This window comes from Oncorhynchus clarkii, chromosome 24, assembly GCF_045791955.1.
Source record: "Oncorhynchus clarkii lewisi isolate Uvic-CL-2024 chromosome 24, UVic_Ocla_1.0, whole genome shotgun sequence".
In the NCBI taxonomy this organism is placed as follows: Eukaryota; Metazoa; Chordata; class Actinopteri; order Salmoniformes; family Salmonidae; genus Oncorhynchus; species Oncorhynchus clarkii.
This window is the reverse complement of record NC_092170.1, coordinates 35,273,668-35,279,667: the sequence shown is the minus strand read 5'-3', so window position 1 is coordinate 35,279,667 and position 6,000 is coordinate 35,273,668. Positions and strand designations below refer to the sequence as shown.

At 65.0% G+C, this 6,000-nt stretch overlaps 1 protein-coding gene across 1 annotated transcript in view; it reads right to left on the bottom strand.

The window, feature by feature from the left end:
- LOC139382775 (arf-GAP with Rho-GAP domain, ANK repeat and PH domain-containing protein 1) overlaps positions 1-6,000 on the bottom strand; it is a 77,193-nt gene that overhangs the window by 36,230 nt on the left and 34,963 nt on the right. The window lies entirely within an intron of this gene.

Sequence of the window (6,000 nt, the reverse complement as noted above, 5' to 3'; positions counted from 1 at the left end):
GGGAGGGAGGGAGGGAGGGAGGGAGGGAGAGGGAGAAAGGGAGGGAGATGGAGGGAGACGGGGGAGACAGAGAGAGGGATGGAGACGGAGAGGGAGAGAGGGAGGGAGACGGAGAGGGAGGGAGACGGAGGGAGACAGAGAGAGGGAGGGAGACAGAGAGAGGGAGGGAGGGAGACGGAGAGGGAGAGAGGGAGGGAGAGGGAGAGAGGGAGGGAGATGGAGAGGGAGGGAGAGGGAGAGAGAGGGAGATGGAGAGGGAGAGAGGGAGGGAGACGGAGAGGGAGAGAGGGAGGGAGACGGAGAGGGAGAGAGGGAGGGATACGGAGAGGGAGAGAGGGAGACGAAGAGAGGGAGGGAGACGGAGAGAGGGAGGGAGGGAGACAGAGAGGGGGAGGGAGACAGAAAGGGGGAGGGAGACAGAGAGGGGGAGGGAGAGAGGGAGGGAGGGAGACAGAGCGGGAGGGAGACGGAGAGGGAGAGAGGGAGGGAGACAGAGAGAGGGAGGGAGACGGAGACGGAGAGGGACAGAAGGAGGGAGACAGAGAGGGAGTGAGACGAAGGGAGACAGAGAGAGGGAGGGAGACAGAGAGGGAGAGAGGGAAGGAGGGAGACGGAGAGGGTGGGAGACGGAGAGGGAGAGAGGAAGACAGAGAGAGGGAGGGAGACAGAGAGGGAGAGAGGGAGGGAGACATAGGGGGAGGGAGACGAAGAGGGAGACGGAGAGAGGGAGGGAGACGGAGAGAGGGAGGGAGACGGAGAGAGACGGACAGGGAGGGAGACAGAGAGGGGGAGGGAGACGGAGAGGGAGAGAGGGAGGGAGACGGAGAGGGGGGGGACGGAGGGAGACGGAGAGGGGGAGGGAGACGGAGGGAGACGGAGAGGGAGGGAGACGGAGACAGAGAGAGGGAGGGAGACAGAGAGAGGGAGAGAGGGCGGGAGACAGAGAGAGGGAGGAAGACAGAGAGAGGAAGGGAGGGAGACGGAGTGGGAGAGAGGGAGGGAGAGGGAGAGAGGGAGGGAGATGGAGAGGGAGGGAGACAGAGAGAGGGAGGGAGATGGAGAGGGAGGGAGAGGGAGAGAGAGGGAGAGGGAGAGGGAGAGAGGGAGGGAGACGGAGAGGGAGAGAGGGAGGGAGACGGAGAGGGAGAGAGGGAGGGATACGGAGAGGGAGAGAGGGAGACGAAGAGAGGGAGGGAGACGGAGAGAGGGAGGGAGGGAGACAGAGAGGGGGAGGGAGACAGAAAGGGGGAGGGAGACAGAGAGGGGGAGGGAGAGAGGGAGGGAGACGGAGAGGGAGATAGGGAGGGAGACAGAGAGAGGGAGGGAGACGGAGAGGGGGAGGGAGACGGAGAGGGACAGAAGGAGGGAGACAGAGAGGGGGAGGGAGAGAGGGAGGGAGGGAGACAGAGCGGGAGGGAGACGGAGAGGGAGAGAGGGAGGGAGACAGAGAGAGGGAGGGAGACGGAGAGGGACAGAAGGAGGGAGACAGAGAGGGAGTGAGACGAAGGGAGACAGAGAGAGGGAGGGAGACAGAGAGGGAGAGAGGGAAGGAGGGAGACGGAGAGGGTGGGAGACGGAGAGGGAGAGAGGAAGACAGAGAGAGGGAGGGAGACAGAGGGTAGAGGGGGAGGGACATGGAGAGGGAGGGAGACGGAGAGGGGGAGGGAGACAGAGAGGGATAGAGGGACGGAGAGGGAGAGAGGGAGGGAGGGAGACAGAGAGAGAGGGAGGGAGGGAGGGAGAGAGGGAGGGAGACGGAGGGAGGGAGGGAGGGAGGGAGGGAGGGAGGGAGGGAGGGAGGGAGGGAGGGAGGGAGGGAGAGGGAGAGAGGGAGGGAGATGGAGGGAGACGGGGGAGACAGAGAGAGGGATGGAGACGGAGAGGGAGAGAGGGAGGGAGACGGAGAGGGAGGGAGACGGAGGGAGACAGAGAGAGGGAGGGAGACAGAGAGAGGGAGGGAGGGAGACTGAGAGGGAGAGAGGGAGGGAGAGGGAGAGAGCGAGGGAGATGGAGAGGGAGGGAGGGAGACAGAGAGAGGGAGGGAGAGGGAGAGGGAGGGAGAGGGAGAGAGAGGGAGATGGAGAGGGAGAGAGGGAGGGAGACGGAGAGGGAGAGAGGGAGGGAGACGGAGAGGGAGAGAGGGAGGGATACGGAGAGGGAGAGAGGGAGACGAAGAGAGGGAGGGAGACGGAGAGAGGGAGGGAGGGAGACAGAGAGGGGGAGGGAGACAGAAAGGGGGAGGGAGACAGAGAGGGGGAGGGAGAGAGGGAGGGAGGGAGACAGAGCGGGAGGGAGACGGAGAGGGAGAGAGGGAGGGAGACAGAGAGAGGGAGGGAGACGGAGAGGGGGAGGGAGACGGAGAGGGACAGAAGGAGGGAGACAGAGAGGGAGTGAGACGAAGGGAGACAGAGAGAGGGAGGGAGACAGAGAGGGAGAGAGGGAAGGAGGGAGACGGAGAGGGTGGGAGACGGAGAGGGAGAGGGGAAGACAGAGAGAGGGAGGGAGACAGAGAGGGAGAGAGGGAGGGAGACATAGGGGGAGGGAGACGAAGAGGGAGAGGGAGAGAGGGAGGGAGACGGAGAGAGGGAGGGAGACGGAGAGAGACGGACAGGGAGGGAGACAGAGAGGGGGAGGGAGACGGAGAGGGAGAGAGGGAGGGAGACGGAGAGGGGGGGGACGGAGGGAGACGGAGAGGGGGAGGGAGACGGAGGGAGACGGAGAGGGAGGGAGACGGAGACAGAGAGAGGGAGGGAGACAGAGAGAGGGAGAGAGGGCGGGAGACAGAGAGAGGGAGGAAGACGGAGAGGGAGAGAGGGAAGGAGACGGAGAGGGGGAGGGAGACGGAGAGGGGGAGGGAGACGGAGAGGGAGAGATGGGGTAGAGGGGGAGGGACACGGAGAAGGAGGGAGACGGAGAGGGGGAGGGAGACAGAGAGGGATAGAGGGACGGAGAGGGAGAGAGGGAGGGAGGGAGACAGAGAGAGAGGGAGGGAGAGAGGGAGGGAGGGAGGGAGGGAGGGAGGGAGGGAGGGAGGGAGGGAGGGAGGGAGGGAGGGAGGGAGGGAGGGAGGGAGGGAGAGGGAGAGGGAGAGAGGGAGAGAGATGGAGGGAGACGGGGGAGACGGGGGAGACAGAGAGAGGGATGGAGACGGAGAGGGAGAGAGGGAGGGAGACGGAGAGGGAGGGAGACGGAGGGAGACAGAGAGAGGGAGGGAGACAGAGAGAGGGAGGGAGGGAGACGGAGAGGGAGAGAGGGAGGGAGAGGGAGAGAGGGAGGGAGATGGAGAGGGAGGGAGGGAGACAGAGAGAGGGAGGGAGATGGAGAGGGAGGGAGAGAGAGGGAGATGGAGAGGGAGAGAGGGAGGGATACGGAGAGGGAGAGAGGGAGACGAAGAGAGGGAGGGAGACGGAGAGAGGGAGGGAGGGAGACAGAGAGGGGGAGGGAGACAGAAAGGGGGAGGGAGACAGAGAGGGGCAGGGAGAGAGGGAGGGAGGGAGACAGAGCGGGAGGGAGACGGAGAGGGAGAGAGGGAGGGAGACAGAGAGAGGGAGGGAGACGGAGAGGGAGAGATGGGGTAGAGGGGGAGGGACACGGAGAGGGAGGGAGACGGAGAGGGGGAGGGAGACAGAGAGGGATAGAGGGACGGAGAGGGAGAGAGGGAGGGAGGGAGACAGAGAGAGAGGGAGGGAGGGAGGGAGAGAGGGAGTGAGACGGAGGGAGGGAGGGAGGGAGGGAGGGAGGGAGGGAGGGAGGGAGGGAGGGAGGGAGGGAGGGAGGGAGGGAGGGAGGGAGGGAGGGAGGGAGGGAGGGAGGGAGAGGGAGAGGGAGAGAGGGAGGGAGATGGAGGGAGACGGGGGAGACAGAGAGAGGGATGGAGACGGAGAGGGAGAGAGGGAGGGAGACGGAGAGGGAGGGAGACGGAGGGAGACAGAGAGAGGGAGGGAGACAGAGAGAGGGAGGGAGGGAGACGGAGAGGGAGAGAGGGAGGGAGAGGGAGAGAGGGAGGGAGATGGAGAGGGAGGGAGGGAGACAGAGAGAGGGAGGGAGATGGAGAGGGAGGGAGAGGGAGAGAGAGGGAGATGGAGAGGGAGAGAGGGAGGGAGACGGAGAGGGAGAGAGGGAGGGAGACGGAGAGGGAGAGAGGGAGGGATACGGAGAGGGAGAGAGGGAGACGAAGAGAGGGAGGGAGACGGAGAGAGGGAGGGAGGGAGACAGAGAGGGGGAGGGAGACAGAAAGGGGGAGGGAGACAGAGAGGGGCAGGGAGAGAGGGAGGGAGGGAGACAGAGCGGGAGGGAGACGGAGAGGGAGAGAGGGAGGGAGACAGAGAGAGGGAGGGAGACGGAGAGGGGGAGGGAGACGGAGAGGGACAGAAGGAGGGAGACAGAGAGGGAGTGAGACGAAGGGAGACAGAGAGAGGGAGGGAGACAGAGAGGGAGAGAGGGAAGGAGGGAGACGGAGAGGGTGGGAGACGGAGAGGGAGAGAGGAAGACAGAGAGAGGGAGGGAGACAGAGAGGGAGAGAGGGAGGGAGACATAGGGGGAGGGAGACGAAGAGGGAGACGGAGAGAGGGAGGGAGACGGAGAGAGGGAGGGAGACGGAGAGAGACGGACAGGGAGGGAGACAGAGAGAGGGAGGGAGACGGAGAGGGAGAGAGGGAGGGAGACGGAGAGGGGGGGGACGGAGGGAGACGGAGAGGGGGAGGGAGACGGAGGGAGACGGAGAGGGAGGGAGACGGAGACAGAGAGAGGGAGGGAGACAGAGAGAGGGAGAGAGGGCGGGAGACAGAGAGAGGGAGGAAGACGGAGAGGGAGAGAGGGAAGGAGACGGAGAGGGGGAGGGAGACGGAGAGGGGGAGGGAGACGGAGAGGGAGAGATGGGGTAGAGGGGGAGGGACACAGAGAGGGAGGGAGACGGAGAGGGGGAGGGAGACAGAGAGGGATAGAGGGACGGAGAGGGAGAGAGGGAGGGAGGGAGACAGAGAGGGAGGGAGACAGAGAGAGGGAGGGAGGCAGAGAGGGAGGGATATGGAGAGGGAGAGAGGGAGGGAGACGGAGAGGGAGGGAGATGGAGAGGGAGACAGAGAGAGGAAGGGAGACAGAGAGCGGGAGAGAGGGAGGGAGACAGAGAGAGGGAGGAAGACGGAGAGGGAGAGAGGGAGGGAGACGGAGAGGGGGAGGGAGACGGAGAGGGAGGGAGAAGGAGAGGGAGGGAGATGGAGACAGAGAGAGGGAGGGAGACAGAGAGAGGGAGAGAGGGAGGGAGACGGAGAGGGGGAGGGAGACGGAGAGGGGGAGGGAGGGGGAGAGGGGGAGGGAGACGGAGAGGGGGAGGGAGACGGAGAGGGAGGGAGACGGATAGGGGGAGGGAGACGGAGGGAGACAGAGAGGGACGGAGAGGGAGGGAGGGAGACGGAGAGGGAGGGAGACAGAGAGAGGGAGGGAGGCGGAGAGGGAGACAGAGAGAGGAAGGGAGACAGAGAGAGGGAGAGAGTGGGGAGACGGAGAGGGAGGGAGATGGAGAGGGAGACAGAGAGAGGAAGGGAGACAGAGAGAGGGAGAGAGGGGGGGGACAGAGAGAGGGAGGGAGAGAGGGAGAGAGACGGAGAGGGGGAGGGAGACGGAGAGGGAGAGAGGGAGGGAGACGGAGAGGGAGGGAGACGGAGAGGGAGGGAGACAGAGAGAGGGAGGGAGGCGGAGAGGGAGGGATACGGAGAGGGAGAGAGGGAGGGAGACGGAGAGGGAGAGAGACGGAGAGGGAGGGAGACAGAGAGGGAGGGAGACGGAGAGGGAGAGTGACCGAGAGGGAGAGAGAGAGAGAGAGAGAGAGAGAGAGAGAGAGGGAGAGAGACGGAGAGGGAGAGAGAGAGAGAGAGAGAGAGAGAGAGAGAGAGAGAGAGAGGGAGGGAGGGAGACGGAGAGAGAGAGAGAGAGGGAGAGGGAGACAGAGAGAGAGAGAGGGAGGGAGACAGAGAGGGGGAGGGAGACAGAGAGGGAGATGGA